General features: G+C 35.5%; 1 pseudogene; it reads left to right on the top strand.

Annotated features, from left to right (window-relative positions):
* Window positions 1-8,243: 8,243 nt before the first annotated feature.
* On the top strand, window positions 8,244-11,003 carry LOC139780404 (uncharacterized; annotated as a pseudogene).
* The last annotated feature ends 10,007 nt before the right edge of the window (window positions 11,004-21,010 follow it).

Below are 21,010 nucleotides of genomic sequence, written 5' to 3'. Positions count from 1 at the left end.
AATTGTATGAAGCGCCTCTTCCGAAAGATAAAACGTAGTACTCCTCAATTCTATGCCGAGGCGCCACAAGCTTCAAAGCTAAAAGAAGAGCTCTCTGTCCTCTACATGTCCATGTGTTGGGTCTCAAGCCATCATTCTTTAAAGATATCGCTGTAGCCTTATAATTTGTATGGGGTTCGAGGTTATCGAACAAGGGTATAGGGTGGGACCTATCTTTCGGAAGAGGCGCTTCATACAATTATGATAGAACTTCACTTACAGGTAAGTTCGTTTAATCATTAAATTGTATTTCGCGCCTCTTCCTCAAGATAAAACGTAGATGTTTAAAGAAGGCTACAGCACCGTGTAATTATAATCCATAAACAATCAGCTTCTATAGATTGTATAACTATTTATTGCCACAAAGTTTTATTACTAAAAAAAAAATTTATTTAAGTTTAAACATAGTGAATGAAAAACTATAACATAACGCTTTTTCTTACTTTTCTAGTATCGCGTGTCCAAACGTACTTAAATTCTGAACGAGAGGTCTATTATAAAACTTAGAGAAAGTGGTTGATTTCTCAGTCCAACCTGCCGATTTTCTTATTGTATCGATATTGATACCTTTACGACTCGCGGCAGACGTAGACGCATGTCTAGTACTGTGTGCTGAGAATAAATTTGTATATATTCCACTATCACCTAAAAGTCTTTTACCCATCTACTGAGAGTCTGGGTCGAAACTCTTTTAAAAGGCTTTTTAAACGATATAAATAAGAATATTGCGTTACCTCTAAGCTCTTTGGTTGTTTCAAGGTAAGACTGAAGTGTAGTTGCTGGACAAATGTTTAAGTTGTTTTTGTAAAAGGGTAAATTTAATATAGGCTGAATTTTTCTTGGCTTAAAGGTCTTAATACTGTCTGGAATCTTAATCTCTATTAAAGTCTCTTAAAACTATATTCTTTATGTTAATTAAGGCTAAAGTTTGCATTCTTTGGCCAGTAACGAGCGCTAGTAGCGTAACTAGTTTTTTACTTAACATATCTAAGGTTAATTCGTCATTACGCCAGTCTTTAAAATGATCTAATACTAATTTTGGATCCCACGTGGATTCGTATTTGGGTCTAGGCGGTCTTAACCTTGCTAACCCTTTAAAAAATCTTCTAATAATTTCATTTTGGCCTATTTCCGGTCCTAAAATAAGCGAAATAGCAGATCTCGCACAATTAAGGGATCCATAAGAAGCTCCTTTTTCGTATTCTTCGGTTAAAAACTTAATAATGTCCTTTACTTCCACTTTATAAGGGGATAGCTTCTCGTTTTCACAAAATTTCCACCATTTTTTAAGTGAGCAATCATATTGCTTTAAGGAAGACTCACTCAAGGAAGATATAGAAATTATTACAGACTTTTCTGGAATGTCTTTTAGCAGGAACGCCTTCCTGATAACTTCCCGGCCACCAGGGTAAGAGATTTCCAAAGAGGGTGTGGTTCCCTATCGGGAGAAAGTAAGGTATTACTATTAGGTTTGAAAATTAAGACTTCCGCTTCCAGTAAAGAGAGGAATAAAGGGAACCATGGTTGTGATGGCCACTGTGGCACTACAACTATGCCTTCTGCTTTCTCTGCTTTTATCTTCTGTAGAACTCTAGTCACCAATATGAATGGTGGAAAAGCATAGAAGAAAAATGTATTCCAACTTAACGTAAAGGCGTCGACAGCTATTGAACCTGGGTCTCTTGTCCAGGAAACATAATCTTTGCATTTCGCATTGATTCTTGAAGCAAACAAATCTATGTCAGGACAGCCAAATTTCTTGACAATTTTCTGAAAGGCTATATCCGATAATTTGAACTCAGTTTCTTTATCTAATCTTCGAGACTCTAGATCTGCTTCAACATTTTCTTTTGATGCAATATAAGAAGCAAATATGAAAATTTCTCGTTCCTCACACCATTCCCAGATATTCCTGGCAAGATTACTGAGAGTTTTGAACTTTACACCTCCCATACGATTAATATAAGAAATTGCAGTAGTGTTATCGATTCTTAATAGAATATTACAACCCTTCAGATCTTTGGCAAAACACTTTAGCCCAAAAAAGGCTGATAAAAGTTCTAAATAATTAATGTGCTGCTGTCTTTCTGCCTCACTCCAATATCCGTGCGTTCTACTATTTCCACATGAAATTCCCCAACCTGTGAGGGAAGCATCCGAGAATATAACTAACTTAAATTCTCGATTAGCAATATTCGAAGTTCTGTGAGTAATGTTTACTTCCCACCAAGAAAAGTCTTGCTGCAAACCTTGATTTAAAAACATGATAGCTTCATAATTACCATTTGATTTTAAAAGAGCTAAATATTTTTCCCTTTCAAACCTCTTAACATGTGCCCAACCGTATTGAATAGCTGGGCAACACGATATTAAGACTCCTATCATTTGTGCAAATTCTCTAATTCTACATTTTTTTAACTTCTTAAATTTAATAATCTGTTTGCGAACCTTATTTCTTTTCTCTAATGGCAACTCTAATGTCATTTTTTGAGTATTTAAAATAAATCCAAGGAAGTTACAATTTTGTGAAGGAATTTTACAGCATTTATCTTCATTTAAAATAAAACCTAGACTTTCTAATAATTTCACAGACGTGTTAATATTCTCTAAGCAAGACGAATACGAGTTCCCTAAAAGTAACAAATCGTCGAGATAGATAACTGATAAAAGCCCTAAGTTCCTTAAAAAACCTATCACGGGTTTCATAATTTTTGTGAAAACGTACGGAGCTGTATTAAGACCAAAAGGCAAACAGTTAAACTCATAAAGATTGTTATTAAATAAAAATCTTAAATATTTCTTGTGCTCTTTAATAATGGGAATCATATAGTAAGCATCCTTGAGATCTAGTTTACCCATAAAACAATTATGACTTACTAACTTGCAAGCTATCTTGTAATCTTCCAACTTAAAGTGATCTGTTTCGGCAAAATCATTTAATTTTTTTAGGTTAAGAATTAATCTACTCGATCCGTCTGGTTTAGGCACCAGGAAAATACTAGATACAAACTGATCCTTTTCTGTTAGGCATTCGCTAATAACTCCTTTAGAGACTAATTTTCTTATGTGATCACTAATAAGAGATCTATCTTCCTGTGACCATGAAGGTTCCTTAGGGGCTGATTTTTGAATTACTGGTATACGAAAAGGAATTTTATATCCTTTTATCCACTCTAAAATTCTGGAATCGGAAGTTAATTTTTTCCATTCTTCCAGAAAAAATTTTACTCTACCAGCCGGTTTACTTACATCTTTTGATTTTAGGTTTTCTTCTGCTGTGTTGGGGTTTGTGTTTGGGTGTTGCGATCTCCCCTGTTCTGATATTTCCAATTCTTCTTGTAGGGTTGGTTCTGATTGTAACTCGTTTTGTTTCGGTATCCGCCTGACATCCTGGACCTGAAAGGCTGACGTCGAGGCGGGGCCTTGAAGTTTTTTGACTTCCCAGAGCTTTTGGATTTAACCTTCAGATCCTTTCCTGATCGCTCAATCGATTTTGCCGCTTTAAGGCTCTCCCCTAATTTTTCACCAAAAAGCCACTCATCCGCTTTTTGTGATTCTAGAGTTTCTTTCTGGGAGTTACCTATAGTAGCGAGAATTAGGCTTCTGCGAGTTAAAGTTTCATCTCTCTGTAAGTCCGCCATCAATCGTGCCGCTTTACTAAGCTTCTTAACTAAGGCGATTTGAGTGGACGATAACTTAGGATCTTCTTCTGGTCTGTTATTGAATCCGACCTTTTATGTTTTCTATTCTCCTTGTCGTCTGAATCCGATCTTTTAGGTTTTCTTTTTCCCATCTTAACGATATGATGTGACTACCTCGGCACAAAAGAGAAGAATGATGGCTTGAGACCCAACGCATGGACATGTAGAGGACAGAGAGCTCTTCTTTTAGCTTTGAAGCTTGTGGCGCCTCGGCATAGAATTGAGGAGTACTACGTTTTATCTTGAGGAAGAGGCGCGAAATACAATTATCGTTATTCTCGAAATCAAAGTGTTCAGAGTACTCAAAATGATCAGAATTATTAGAAAATTCAGAATGGTGAGGAAGTTCAGAATGATGAAAAAGTTAAGAATAATGAAAAAGTTTAGATTCTTTTTAATTATATTATGAAGAAAATCTGGTATTACGGAACTTTGGCTTTTAACGGAAGCATGTGCTTGCTGAATATACGATTGATCGAATTCAATTAAAGAATCTGTTGAATTGAGTTCTTCTACAACTTCAACATTCACTTTCTGCCTTTTAACTTTCTTGGAAAGCTTATGAAACGGTGTTTTGACGTAGAACTACGTCTTTGTCGACAGTAAGGGGGGGTAAATTCAGGCACAGATGCAACGTTTTCTTGCAACGTTTTCTTGCAACGTTTTCTTGCAACGTTTTTCTTGCAACGTTTTTTCTCGAAAAATATTAAAGGAAAATATACTTTATTATATAGTTTTTGAAAGCTCTCAATGTAAGCTAAATGTTTTCGCAATTTAATAAATAAATAAATGAATGAATAAATGGATGAATGGATTTAATAAATAAATAAATAAATGAATTAATAAATGGGTGAATGGATGAATGGATGAATGGGTGAATGGATTTAATAAATAAATAAATAAATGAATGAATGAATGAATAAATGAATGGATGAATGAATGAATGGATGAATGGGTGAATGGATGAATGGGTGAATGGATGAATGGATTTAATAAATAAATGAATGAATGGATGAATGGATGAATGGATAAATGGATGAATGGATAAATAGATGAATGGATGAATGGATGAATGAATGAATGAATAAATGAATGGATGAATGGATGAATGGATGAATGGGTGAATGGATGAATGGATTTAATAAATAAATGAATGAATGGATGAATGGATGAATGGATGAATGGATGAATGGATGAATGGATAAATGGATGAATGGATGAATGGATAAATGGATTAATGGATGAATGGATGAATGAATGAATGAATAAATGAATGGATGAATGGATGAATGGATGAATGGGTGAATGGATGAATGGGTAAATGGATGAATGGATTTAATAAATAAATGAATGAATGGATGAATGGATGAATGGATTTAATAAATAAATAAATGTATGAATGAATGAATGAATAAATAAATGGATGAATGGATGAATGGGTGAATGGATGAATGGATTTAATAAATAAATGAATGAATGGATTAATGGATGAATGGGTGAATGGATGAATGGGTGAATGGATGAATTGATTTAATAAATAAATGAATGAATGAATCGATGAATGGATGAATGGGTGAATGGATGAATGGATTTAATAAATAAATGAATTAATGGATAAATGGATGAATGGATAAATGGATGAATGGATAAATGGATGAATGGATGAATGGATGAATGGATTTAATAAATAAATAAATGAATGGATGAATGGATGAATGGATGAATGGATGAATGGATGAATGGATGAATGGATGAATGGATGAATGGATGAATGGATGAATGGATGAATGGATAAATGGATTAATGGATGAATGGATGAATGAATGAATGAATAAATGAATGGATGAATGGATGAATAGATAAATGGGTGAATGGATGAATGGGTGAATGGATGAATGGATTTAATAAATAAATGAATGAATAAATGGATGAATGGATGAATGGATTTAATAAATAAATAAATGTATGAATGAATGAATGAATAAATGAATGGATTAATGGATGAATGAATAAATGAATGGATGAATGGATGAATGGATGAATGGATTTAATAAATAAATGAATGAATGGATGAATGGATGAATGGATGAATAGATGAATGGATGAATGGATGAATGGATAAATGGATTAATGGATGAATGGATGAATAAATGAATGAATAAATGAATGGATGAATGGATGAATGGATGAATGGGTGAATGGATGAATGGGTGAATGGATGAATGGATTTAATTAATAAATGAATGAATGGATGAATGGATGAATGGATTTAATAAATAAATAAATGTAAGAATGAATGAATGAATAAATGAATGGATGAATGGATGAATGGGTGAATGGATGAATGGATTTAATAAATAAATGAATGAATGGATGAATGGATGAATGGGTGAATGGATGAATGGGTGAATGGATGAATTGATTTAATAAATAAATGAATGAATGAATCGATGAATGGATGAATGGATGAATGGGTGAATGGATTTAATAAATAAATAAATGAATAAATAAATGGATGAATGGATGAATGGATGAATGGATGAATGGGTAAATGGATGAATGGGTAAATGGATGAATGGGTGAATGGATGAATGGATGAATGGATTTAATAAATAAATAAATGAATGAATGAATGGGTGAATCTAATATCGGAAAGCTTTGAATTAATTTTCGAAAAGTATTAAAGAAAAATATACTTTATTATATAGTTTTGAAAAGGGGGTTCCGGTACTGAGTAAGTAGAGAGAAACACGCTGGTCAAACGCGGCAGTATTTTTTCGAGCTTAACTGCCGTTCCTTCGCCGTGGGGCGAATTTGTTTCAGGTAATTTGCATGCACAGATATGCAGGACGGACTGCAGATATAAATTGGCGTTGTGGAGGTTGAGCTGCGGCCGAATTTCGGGGATTCTGTGTTGCTGCGACTATTTAGAGGTTAGGTGATAGAAGCGGAAACAAGCACGGAGAAACCGAAGCCAGAGCACCGCGAGGCGTCACGCGTCGATAAAGAAGAGAGTGACAGGAGGAAAGAGGTGCTGAAGAGATAACAAAAACGAGAAGAAGACTTAGATGGATGAGAAGGAGGGGGAAAGCAAGAAAAAAGATACTAAAGACGAGAAGGAGAAGGGGACGATAGAAAAAGGTAGAACTACAGGAGGCAGGCCCACGAGAGCGGAGGAGCTGTCAAGAGTAAGAGATAGGACAGGAAGCCAAGGAACAATTGTAGAATACATAAAAAGAAGAGGAAGGGAGGAAGAAAAAGAAATAGCAGATAGGGCCGAAAAGGAAATACTGGAAAATTTTAGTAAAGAAAAAAGGGTAATAAGATCGCCGCCAAACAAAATAAAAAGAGAGGAAGGGAAAGAAAAAGGCATGGAGGCGGAAAGAATGCTGAAAGAAATCTTAGCGAAAATGGAGGAACAAGAAAGAGAAAGAAAGAAGGATAAAGAAGAGATAATGAAAGAAATACACGTCCTGAGGGAGGAATATAGAAAGAGAGAAATGCTTTGGGAAGGGCAAAAAGCGAATTTAGAAAACAGAATAAAACAGTTGGAGGAGAAAGCACAAAAAGCGGAGAATTGCGGAGGCGAAAAGATAGAGAGCAGAGAACTAATGGAGAGAATGAAAGAGATGGAAAGAAACGCTGAATTAGCCGAAAGGAGAAGAAGGAAGAATAACATAATTGTAAAAGGAATAAAAGTAGAAAGTGGAGGTGAAGGAAGGGAGAGGATGGTGAAATTACTTGAAGAAATCTCCAAAAAGAAGGTGGAAGTGGATGAAGTGCAGGTAATTGGCCGGGGTGAACACAAAATGACGCTAGTCAGATTTCATAGATGGGAGGATAAAAAAGAAATAATGTCAAAGAGGAAGGAGATAGGAAGAGCAAGAAAGATATATATGGATGATGATCTGACGGCAACAGAGAGGCAAATACAAAAGCAGCTATGGAGTATAGTAAAGGCGGAGAGAGAGAAGGGGAAGAAAGCAACGGTAGGATACCAAAGAATATGGATAGACAATTGTGAAAAGAAATGGAATGAAAGCACCGAAAGGCTGGAAAACAGAGATGTTTTTCAGAAAGAGTAGAGAAGAGTAAAGACTGGGAGAGGGAGAGAGGGAGAGTGAGAGAGGAGGGAGAAAAAGAAAATAAGGCGGAAAAAGAAGGGGGATTAAGGATATGCTTCTGGAACGTAGCGGGACTAATTAAGAAATGTGAGGAAACATGGGATTATTTGGAAAATTTTGATGTGATAGGACTAGTGGAGACATGGGTGGAGGACGATAAATGGAGGAAGATTAAAAACAAACTGTCCAGTAAATTTATTTGGAATTGTATACCAGCGAAAAGAGAACACAGAAAAGGAAGAGCAAAAGGAGGGATAATAACAGCGGTCAACAAGAATTTGAAATTGGTAGAGACTAGGGAGATTAGCGACGAAGTGGCAGAAATAAAAGTAGAATATAATGGAAACAAATGGAGAATAATCACGTTATACAGTCAAAAGATGGAAGATACGATGGATACACTAAGGGAGAAGATACAAGAAGAGGACAAAGAATGGTTGCTAGTAGGAGGTGATTTCAATGCGAGAACGGGAAGCAGAGGAGGACCGATGAATGAGGAAGAAGAGATAGAAAAGAGGAGCGAGACCAGAAACTCGGTAGATAAAGTTATAAATAGGGAAGGACGTATACTAATAGATAAAATAGAAGAAAGAGGATGGGCGATACTAAACGGGAGTTTCGGAAGAGAAGGGGGATGGACTTATATAGAAGATTTGGGATCATCGGTTATAGACTATGTCCTAGGGAATGATAGAGCAGGAGAAGAAATAAATATGGTGGAAGAAGGAATCAGAACGGAATCGGATCATGTTCCGCTGGAGGTGGAGTTGATGGGACCAAAGGTGATGAAGGCAGGTGGAAGGAAGAAAGAAATAGAATTAGAAAAAAGCGACTGGACAGAAGAAGGGAGGAGAGAATATCATGAGAAATGTGAAGGATGGGCGAGTACACAAACAGATACGGAAGATATCTGGAAGGAGATGAAAGAAAAAGTAAAGAGCGCTATAACGAAGCATAAGAAAAGAATAATACCATGGAGATTAGGAAGAAGAGAATGGTATAATAAAGAATGGAAGGAAAGGAAAAGAAGGCTGAGAAAATCGATGAGGAACTGGAAAAAGGGAAGGATCGGAAAAGAAGAGTTTGTGAGGGAAAGAAAGGAGCACAAGGAATGGTGTAAGGAGCAGAAGAAGAGGCACGAAAGCGAGGAAGAAGAAAGGATAAGGAACATTAAAAACGAAGCGGAAGCCTGGAAGTATATAAATAAATATAAGAAAAAGAAAAATGAAGGGATAAGCGAGGAGATACAAATGGAGGAATGGAGAGACCACTTCATGAAAATGTTAGGAGGGACGGAGGAAAGAGTGGTGCTAGACATAGAAGACGAGGAAGAAGAAGACGGCACGAGGACGGAGAGTATAAACGGAGTCGAAGAAATATCAAGGGAGGAGGTGATCGAAGTACTAAAGAAACTGAAGATGGGAAAGGCAACTGGAGAGGACGGGATTGAGAACGAGGCGTGGAGGTTTATGCAAAAGGATGTAGGCGAAGAATTCCTGAAGCTAATTAACAGAATCTGGAAAGGAGAGGGTATACGGGGAGATTGGAATAAAGGTATGATCAGCCCAATATACAAAAGAGGAGAGAGAAACGACCCAAAAAATTACCGAGGAGTTACGCTAATGAATACGGCGTACAAGATATATGCAAGCATCCTAAATGCCAGATTGGAGAAAGAGATAGAGTCTAAGTTAAGGGAAGTGCAATTCGGGTTTAGAAGGAATAGAGGAACGATGGATGCAGTATATACAGTAAACTATGTAGCGAATAAGGAGCTGAGTAAGAAAAGTGGAAAGATTTTTGCATTCTTTGTAGATCTCAGAGCAGCTTTCGATAAAGTGGATAGAAGAAAACTGAATGAAATAATGAAGAAGATAGGAATTGAAGATAATTTGAGGCGAAGAATAATGGAGACATATAAAGAAACGAGAAATGTAGTGAAGATAAGAGACAAGAAGACAGAGGAATTTTGGACAATAAACGGACTGAGACAGGGATGCCCGTTGAGCCCGAATCTATTCAATGTATACATCATGGATTTAGAGGAAGGAATGGAAAAAGGACAAGCAGGAGAACTGGTGATAGGGAAGGGAAAATTCTGGACAGTATCATACGCGGATGACGTAGTGTTAATGGCGACGAGAGAGGCGGAATTGAAGGAAATGATGAGAAGATTCAAGAAGTATTTGGAAGGAAAAGGCTTGAGTTTGAGCCCAGAGAAATAAAAAATAATGGTGTTCGAGAAAGCGGGGGGGAGAAGGAAGAAAAGGGCATGGAAATGGGGGGAGGAGGAAATAGAGGAGGTCAAAGAAATAAAGTATCTAGGATATATACTACAGAAGAATGGAGGAGCGGAGAGTCATATAAAGGAGAGGATGAAAAAGGCTACAATAGCGATGAAGAGGACATGGAGCATAGGCAAGAGAATATTTAAAGAGGATTTCGGGAGAAGGATGAAAATGTTTGAGGCACTGGTAGAAAGCGTGGCATTATATGGAGCCGAAATATGGGGGTGGTTATACGAAAGCAGATTAGATAAAATAAAAAGAAAGTACGTTAAATGGATTTTAGGATTGGATAGAAGAACCCCGAATTACATAATATCGGAAGAGGCCAAAATAAAGGAAATAAAAATGAGGGCAATAAGGAGAGCTGTGAGGTACAAGGAGAAGGCGAGACAGTCAGAAAAGAAAATAGTTCAAGCATGTATAAAAGATCTAGAGAGGAGCAGGCCAAGGAAAAAGGAAAGCAAATGGGAGATGAAGAGAAGAGAACTAATAGAGAAGGCAGGAATGGAGAAGGAGCAGCTAGGGAGAGAAATGGAGGCAGAGGACGGGGAGGCGGCGGAGAACCTCGTAAGGAGAATAGAGGAAAAAGAGAAGGAAGAGAGACAAATAAGGATAAACGAGTCAAGATACAATAGCAATTATAAAGAGATTGTAACAGAGGAGCTACCAAAGTATTTACTAGGGAAGAAGAAGAAAAAAGATAGAATGTTGATAGCCAGATACAGATGTGGGAGCGAGGTAAAAAGCAGTGAACATTGGAGAGGGGAAGAGGATAGAAGATGCAGAATATGCCAAAGAGAAGAGGAGAATATAGAACATATACTAAAAGAATGCGAAGCGACAAAAAATGAGATACAGTTAAATGTATTTTTAGGAGAGGAAGGAAATGGACTGGAGGTAATGAAATGGATAGAAAAGGTTAGAAGGGAAGCGGTAGGGGGGGAGGGGACGGAAGAAGAATAGTGGGAGGGGAAATGGAAAGACAGAATGCTAGTGGTTTGTAAATGAAATATAAATGTATGTATGTAAAGGAGAAAGCGTAAATTTATGTAAGGGTTGACGGAAGTCATCCTAAGCCGCAAGGCAAGGATTAAATAAATATAAATATAGTTTTGAAAAGCTTTTGATGTAAGCTAAATGTTTTTGGGGTTAATTTTTCGATACCGATTTTTTAAACCTTCTTGAAAAGTATTAAAGAAAAATATACTTTATTATATAGTTTTTGAAAGCTCTCGATGTAAGTTAAATGTTTTTGCAATTTAATAAATAAATAAATGAATAAATGAATGGATGAATCTTGCACAATTAACGTTTCTTTCTTGCACGATGTCGGACACAGACTTGATGTTGAATGCCTCTTCCATATATGTTCTATTCTAATAGACGTAGTTCTACGTGTTGATTGCGGCACAGTTCTTACTGTGCTTGTTGCTTTTTTTGGCATGTTCTAAAATAAACTGCAAATAAATTTAAATGTTATGTTTACATAAAATACATAGATTTCAAAATATATACTATCTTTACTCTTTAAAAACATTTATTTTTTCAGATTTTCTACTGCACAATCACTATAACAAATGTGTTAATGGAAAAAAATATAACTAAATTAAAAAAACTAACAGCACAAAATAAACTATAGGAAGGAAGGCTGGCTGATTTTCGAGTTATAAAAAGGTCATTAACTTAAATTTAAAAACAAAATCTGGTTTAATTAAACAAATTTTAAATACAATTAACGTTTTACGTTTCGACTTTATATACTTAGTCTTCTTCAGAAACCTGATACATAAGAAATAATACATAAAAAATAATTAAAAAAAAAAAGAAATAAAATTGCTACAGATAAAAAGGATAGAAAACAAAGCCGCATACTTTGGACTGACTTGCCAGAAATGTAGCTAAGATCTACACTATGACATAGTATAGACCTTAGCCACAATTAATGTATAATATACATATTGCTAATAATATTCGTAATTTATAATTTTGTTAGTTTTTGATTGTGATAGATATATGTATATTATTTTGGATATATTTTATTTAAAGTTATCCCTTTATAAACAGAAAGAATGTTATGTATACATTATGTTCATTTATGTTCATTTTGTTTCATTATATGTAATTTGTCTAATAAAAAATTATGATTACGATGTGTTTTTAAATCTTTCAATGAAATACTTTTAAAGAGAAATAAAAAGTTATTCACTTTGGGAAAAAATTATTCATTGTTCGAATTTCTACTAAATTTCTATTAATCGTTCAATACGGGTAACCGTAACCGTAAAAACCGCAAAACCGGTTTTGAACCGTCGTAATCGTTATTAACCGGTTAATCGGTTAACCGGTTACCCGGTTTTTGAGAGCTCTAATGTATATACGAGTTGTCAAAAATAGAATGAAATAAGTCAAGTAATAAAATTGTTACTATTATCTATACTGTTGTTATTATTATCAAACGATAATATTTATTATTTGACAGTGTAAAATTGTAATGCATATATTAAAATTACATTAGGGCTAGAATATAAACCAGAGCCACAAGAATGAGAGCAATTCCAAGATCTCAAGACGAGAATTAACCAGATCTTACAGGACGGAATTAAGGAGTTTGGATTACTGATTGAAATCAAAGTAAGAAAAGAAAAGAAAAGAAAAGAAAAGAGAGGGGGGCCTCTGCATTTGTCTACGAGATCAATTCTAGGGCTAGAATATAAACCAGAGCCACAAGAATGAGAGCAATTTCAAGATCTCAAGACGAGAATTAACCTTGCAGAGCCCCTTGTACTACTACGATCAATGTCGATCTTCCAATATGGCGTCCCAAATGAGAATATTGGAAGGGCCCTGCTCGCTGGACCGGACTCCTCGCCTCAATCCTCCCTCTCGGACGCGAGCTGCCGCAGCTCTCCTTTTTCTGGCGCACAGTGGGGCAAAATGAGAAATCGTGTTTCGTAATTGTCTAGAGCCTTCAAATCTTATTCAATTTTAATGCATTTTTTTTTAAATTGAAGCTTATTTAATTCCGAACAATGTTGTCGAAGCCGATTTTTGAATTGGGTTTTCTTTCAAAATGGTGGATGTAATATAGCGGTTGGAAAACAGAAAGCATTAAACCGATTTGTACTAAATTGCGTATATGTATGTTTTTGATGTCGCAGATCATGAATTTGCTTTAGTGCACAAAATTCTTTTACATGAAAGCAAAATTATAGACTCACATTTATTACCAATCGGTGAATTATTTGAAGAAGTACAGGAAAAACGTAATAAAAATTTCTAGTGATTTAGAGAATATTACACTCGAAAACATTGCAGAAGTGCAACAAATAAAGAATATTAAAATTATAAAATTAATTATAATAAATTTAATATGGTCACCATAAACAAGAAATATATATTATATATCGTACCAGTAAATATGAATAAATGTAAGTATCATGAACTGATTTGCACAAGATATACATATGAATAAATATTTTTAAGGCCACTAATTGTGAATATGTTGCAACAATTAAGAAATTTCAAATAGCGAAAATGAAGTATGGTGGATGCCAAAATTAAAAATTAATATAATTTTTGTTAAAAATTATATTAAAACGTTTAAGAGATTGTTGATTACATTATCTGCAATCAAAATTGCAAAAATCAAAATGGTGCATTCAATATGGCGGATATTTAAATAAAAATTGTTTTCTAGTTCTATAAAAAATTACATATAACGATTTCCAAGTAATTGATTATTCACGCGAATACTCCAAATAGTTATACTCCTCTTATGCGACAGTGTTACTTTCACAAAAGTAAATAAATATCCGCCATATTGAATGCACCATTTTGATTTTTGCAATTATGATTGCAGATAATGTAATCAACAATCTCTTAAACGTTTTAATATAATTTTTAACAAAAATTATATTAATTTTTAATTTTGGCATCCACCATACTTCATTTTCGCTATTTGAAATTTCTTAATTGTTGCAACATATTCACAATTAGTGGCCTTAAAAATATTTATTCATATGTATATCTTGTGCAAATCAGTTCATGATACTTACATTTATTCATATTTACTGGTACGATATATAATATATATTTCTTGTTTATGGTGACCATATTAAATTTATTATAATTAATTTTATAATTTTAATATTCTTTATTTGTTGCACTTCTGCAATGTTTTCGAGTGTAATATTCTCTAAATCACTAGAAATTTTTATTACGTTTTTCCTGTACTTCTTCAAATAATTCACCGATTGGTAATAAATGTGAGTCTATAATTTTGCTTCCATGTAAAAGAATTTTGTGCACTAAAGCAAATTCATGATCTGCGACATCAAAAACATACATATACGCAATTTAGTACAAATCGGTTTAATGCTTTCTGTTTTCCAGCCGCTATATAGCCCAGTCAAATGGGTATTTTTCAAGGAAATAATACTATGTGCGCTGTAACTAGCGTGGAAGTGTGTCTTTTGGGGTTGTAATGAAGATACTAAAAGCCCACCCCCGTACCATTGTCGTAGCAAAAATAGGGGTGCAAAAAAGGTCCCAAAAATTGGTTTTTTGCTAATAACTCAAAAAGTATCGCAATTAGGGGAAAAAGTGAAGACGTGAAAGTTGTAGAGAATTAAATTTCACACAAAAAAGGTCCAGAGAAAAATTTTGTACGACCAATTGCAGTCGATCTAGATTTTTTTGAAATAATAGGTATTTCATGACACATGGAAAACACATGAGCGCGTCGCACATTTTTTATCGATAGTTAGAAAATGGCGACTCGAATAAAAAAATAGTTCAAATAGAAGTTGTAGACAATTTAATTGCGAACAATTTCCATTTTTTTTTTTTCGATACGATCAATATTGACAGAGATATGAATTTTTGAAAACATTTATTATCGATCCTCGAGTATGATTTTTAGTGGTAAAATCGCTTGTAACTCAACATCTGTAAGTTTAACGCAAATATTACATCCGATGAAAGTGAAAGATAATTAAATTTCGAAAATTTTGATGTATATGCAAACTCATTTTGGATATATGCGTAGGTGATAATGCTAATAAACATGAAAAATTGTCATTTTTTGTGTTAGCTGTAGGTCAAAATGTCTGTCTACATTTTTTGAAGAGAATTAAATTATCTTTAAAACGACGTTTGGTTCATCTTCGTACGATCATTTGTTAACAAGTTACACTGAAGCCCGACTACCTGCTCGCCCCATGCTATCCGACAGCATGGGGTTTTCTTGTGTACTATTCGTCCTAAAAATATCGCACCGGTACTGAATGACACCTAAATGTATGCAGAATGACTTCCAATACTTGAAAAAATTTTAAAAATTTGTTAAGTACATTATTTTTAACTTTGCAAATGCTCCAAAATTTCACTTTTCTGCAAATTCAAAATCACAAGCATTTTCAATTGTCCGTTTCATAATACTACTTATTACAAATCGAATATCAAAGTATCAGTTTTGTAGGAAATTTTATCAGCTTTAATTTTGATCGGATGAAATTTCTTCGTAAAATCAATAGAAAAGAAGATACATGCAAAAAACTAAATACAAATGCCACTTTTGCATAATTTCTTTAAAAAACACCACTTTTCGAGGGTTCTTTTTTTAAAGAAATCATACCTTTCGATGAACTTACAGTGCTGCATTACTTTCACACACATATAAACTACTAAAAATAGGTGAAATCCAATTTTTAAAAAATTATTACGTATATATTTTTTAAATATATTATTAATTTTGTATGAAATTGTATTTTTTATGAAATTTTTAAACAGCTGTAACTTGTTAACAAATGATCGTACAAAGATGAACCAAACGCCGTTTTAAAGATAATTTTATTCTCTTCAAAAAATGTAGACAGACATTTTGACCTACAGCTAACCGAAAGTGACTTTTTTTGACAAAATCCACAAAAAATGACAATTTTTCATGTTTATTAGCATTATCACCTACGCATATATCCAAAATGAGTTTGCATATACATCAAAATTTTCGAAATTTAATTATCTTTCACTTTCATCGGATGTAATATTTGCGTTAAACTTACAGATGTTGAGTTACAAGCGATTTTACCACTAAAAATCATACTCGAGGATCGATAATAAATGTTTTCAAAAATTCATATCTCTGTCAATATTGATCGTATCGAAAAAAAAAAAATGGAAATTGTTCGCAATTAAATTGTCTACAACTTCTATTTGAACTATTTTTTTATTCGAGTCGCCATTTTCTAACTATTGATAAAAAATGTGCGACGCGCTCATGTGTTTTCCATGTGTCATGAAATACCTATTATTTCAAAAAAAATCTAGATCGACTGCAATTGGTCGTACAAAATTTTTCTCTGGACCTTTTTTGTGTAAAATTTAATTCTCTACAACTTTCACGTCTTCACTTTTTTCCCTAATTGCGATACTTTTTGAGTTATTTGCAAAAAACCAATTTTTGGGACCTTTTTTGCACCCCCATTTTTGCTACGACAATGGTACGGGGGTGGGCTTTTAGTATCTTCATTACAACCCCAAAAGACACACTTCCACGCTAGTTACAGCGCACATAGTATTATTTCCTTGAAAAGTCAAAATTTCAGCCCATTTGACTGGGCTAATATTACATCCACCATTTTGAAAGAAAACCCAATTCAAAAATCGGCTTCGACAACATTGTTCGGAATTAAATAAGCTTCAATTAAAAAAAAAATGCATTAAAATTGAATAACATTTGAAGGCTCTAGACAATTACGAAACACGATTTCTCATTTTTGCCCCACTATGTGGCGGTGAGCTCTCCTTGGGAAGTCGAATCTCGCTCGGTTGGTCTCCAGAATACGTGCCGCTTAGCTCAATCAGTTACGAAAGAAGGAAAACGTACTCGTCTCGTCCGAAGAAACGCAGCAAGAGCGGCCATGACACTGAACGAGATCGAGGAAGGAGGTGGGGGCGCTTTGAAAGTGGCGACTCACGCGTCGCGCCATCTGAATGAAACGATCGGGCGTTTTCAAAACGCGAAGGAATTCGAGCGCAATATCTGAACACACACATACATATATAATATATGTATCAGCTTTATATACATAGATACGTGACGCGGAAATTTGCCACGAAACGGCATTTATAGAGCAAAACGACAACAGAAAAATAATAAAACATCTCTTATAATAAAATAATTAATATAAAATAATATTTGAAGTAAATATTAAATTAATATTAAATAAATGTTAAGTAAATGTTTCTTTAAATCATTATTGCAAATAAATAATTAATGTAAAATAAATATAACATTACTGCCGAATAAATGTTAAATAAACGTTGTTTCAAATCATTATTGCAAATGAATAATTAATGTGAAATAAATATTAAATTAATGTCGAATAAATGTTACAATGAATAAATGTTTTTTCAAATCATTATGGCAAATAAATAGTTAATGTAAAATAAATATTAAAATAATGTCGAATAAATGTTAAATAAATGTTTTTTTCAATTCATTATTGCAAATAAATAATTAATGTAAAATAAATATTAACCCTCCCGAGGCCACACCTCTTTTTTTAATACGCCTTGACCACACTGGATGGTCGGCACCCAGATGGATTCAGTCTCATATTTCCAATTTAATTATGTGCACGTAAAAATTCATGAAACATCTTAAAAGGGTGTTTCAAATAAAATATGCAGAACCCGAAATGTGCTTGATGAACAAAAATGTTGTAATTTTTGGTCGCGATAAGAAATATACACCGATCGAGGTCACATCCCGGGTGGTCACAATCTATAATAACTTTCGAATGTTTATCAAACATAACTGACATGGCTTAAATCCTTTCTGTACGCATCTTCGAGAGAAGGACTCAAACATAGGGATCCTAGGTGGAGGGACATTGATTACACAGCCCCACAAAAAAAAAATTTTTTCTGTCCGGCGGACCGGACTAGTCAATTCTTACGTATTTTGGGTCGCTGAATCCGAATCCGAGGTCAGAATTCAAAAGTTGGTTTGTGTTTTTTTTTTCTAATCTCAAAAAACATACTTTTTTAGTACATTTTGAGCCGCAATAAAAAAGCGCGTTCTAGTTTCGAAATTCTGACGGTGGATTCGGATTCAAAGGCTTGAATTACATAACAATTGACTAGATTTTTTAATACAAAATGGCAGATCCAATATGGCGGACCCAATATGGCGGATGTTTTTTCAAATTGATCCGATTCGCTTGAAACTTGGTACTCGGGGGTTTTTGTGGTCGCTGAGTACGAATCTGATGTCAGTTTTCCAAAATTCAAAATGGCAGATCCAGTATACTTGATGAGTTTTTGAAAATTGACCAAATTCGCCTAAAATTTGTTACTCGAGGGTTTTTGGGGTCGCTGAATACGAATCTGACGTCATATCATAACATAATCACACTAAAAATGCAGTTTTTCCCACATGACTCTGAGAAAGTACAAATCTTATATATTTGACGTCCAAGACCACAATAGTCAAAGTATATCCACCCTGGCGAAAATGAGAAGTTTCATAAACGTTTGTTTGATGTTTACGTGAGCGTTTGCGGAAGTTCGTTGAGAGTTTAGAAACGGTCAGTAGAGAGTTCGTAGAGCGGAAATTGCAACGCTGCAGCGTTTGAAAGGCGTTTGTATATAGTGTTTTTGAGAGTTTGCACAGCGTTTACATGACGTATGACGTTTGCTGAGAGTTCTTTAAAACATTTAGAGATCCTCTGTTAAGCGTTTAGGCTGCATTCGGAAACGGCACCCGGGTACACACGGGTATACTCCCTTCTCCTTCTAACTCGCTGAGATAGAAAGAGAAGGGAGTATACTCGTGTGCACTCGGGTGACGTTTTCTAACGCAGCCCTGATAAGTCGAAAGCGTTTGCTTTCATCATTGAAAACTGCGTGCAGCCTCTATTGAGCTTATGGCCCTAAGCAGAATGGCTGTCTTGGCAATGTTTTATTCCTTAAGTTTTTGTCCTTAAGTTATGCCTTAAGTCTTGGACCTAAGTCGTCTACAGACGATTCCGAGTCTCGACATCGAACTCGCGAAACTCATGTTCGACCGTTAGACGCCGTGCCGTCGTAAGCGGTGAGATCCCGACGACGGGCAGAGGCGCCGTACGGCAAACCGGGCTCGTGCGACGACCGGCCCGCGAAGACCGGCCGCCTAGTAGTGTGTCACATTGTTTTGAGCCTTTCGACTCACGAGACTCCTAGAGATATCATTGCCACCTTTGACTAGAGAGGATACGGCCTTAGAGACGTTCAGGCATAATCCCACGGATGGTAGCTTCGTGGCCCGGTTCTGGGCCCCTGTACTGTACAGTATTGTGCGTTACATAAGACAAAGACTTAAGGCATAAAACATTGCCAAGACAGCCATTCTGCTTAGGCCCTAATGGGCGTTTACTCTTGTCGTTAAAAGAAACGGCGTAAAGAGCGTTAAATGTTAAAATCTGCTTTTCGCCTCGCAGGGGGTCTGCTTATATACGCGGCTGGATGTATTTTAAATGCGAGAAAGATACGCCGCCTAGCGGCATTGTTAGAAGAACGTTTGCTGAACGGAGGGAAAACGCTTGTGTTACGGAGTCGGGAAAACCGTTTCTTGGGCGTCTTTAAGCCGTTTGCGTTAACGCCTTACAAATCGTTCACTGCGCCTCTACAATTCGCCATCGGAAGAGCGTTTGCTGAACGGATTGAAAACGCTTGTCTTACGGCGTTGGGAAAAGCATTTGCTAAACGTTTGAAAAATCTGACAGCAAACTCTCTGCACGCAGCGTTTACTGAGCGTTCTCTGAAAAGCGTTGCCTCAGCTTTTCAGAACTTTCATGAAACGTTATATACAGCGTTTTAATAGAGGCTGCACGCAGTTTTCAATGATGAAAGCAAACGCTTTCGACTTATCAGGGCTGCGTTCGAAAACGTCACCTGAGTGCACACGAGTAAACTCTCTTCTCTTTCTATCTCAGCAAGTTAGAAGGAGAAGGGAGTAACCCGTGTGTACCCGGGTGACGTTTCCGAATGCAGCCTAAACGCTTAACAGAGGATCTCTAAATGTTTTAAAGAACTCTCAGCAAACGTCATACGTCATGTAAACGCTGTGCAAACTCTCAAAAACACTATATACAAACGCCTTTCAAACGCTGCAGCGTTGCAATTTCCGCTCTACGAACTCTCTACTGACCGTTTCTAAACTCTCAACGAACTTCCGCAAACGCTCACGTAAACATCAAACAAACGTTTATGAAACTTCTCATTTTCGCCAGGGTGGATATACTTTGACTATTGTGGTCTTGGACGTCAAATATATAAGATTTGTACTTTCTCAGAGTCATGTGGGAAAAACTGCATTTTCAGTGTGATTATGTTATGATATGACGTCAGATTCGTATTCAGCGACCCCAAAAACCCTCGAGTAACAAATTTTAGGCGAATCTGGTCAATTTTCAAAAACTCATCGGGTATACTGGATCTGCCATTTTGAATTTTGGAAAACTGACATCAGATTCGTACTCAGCGACCACAAAAACCCCCGAGTACCAAGTTTCAAGCGAATCGGATCAATTTGAAAAAACATCCGCCATATTGGGTCCGCCATATTGGATCTGCCATTTTGTATTAAAAAATCTAGTCAATTGTTATGTAATTTAAGCTTTTGAATCCGAATCCACGGTCAGAATTTCGAAACTAGCTCGCGCTTTTTCATTACGGCTCAAAATGTACTAAAAAAGTATGTTTTTTGAGATTAGAAAAAAAAACACGAACCAACTTTTGAATTCTGACCTCGGATTCGGATTCAGCGACCCAAAATACGTAAGAATTGACTAGTCCGGTCCGCCGGACAGAAAAA

The sequence above is a fragment of the Temnothorax nylanderi genome, unplaced genomic scaffold, assembly GCF_030848795.1.
Source record: "Temnothorax nylanderi isolate EJ_2023f unplaced genomic scaffold, tnyl_v1.0 TNYL_tig0276_pilon, whole genome shotgun sequence".
In the NCBI taxonomy this organism is placed as follows: Eukaryota; Metazoa; Arthropoda; class Insecta; order Hymenoptera; family Formicidae; genus Temnothorax; species Temnothorax nylanderi.
The sequence above is the reverse complement of the archived record's forward strand: the minus strand, read 5'-3'. Positions and strand labels throughout refer to the sequence as shown.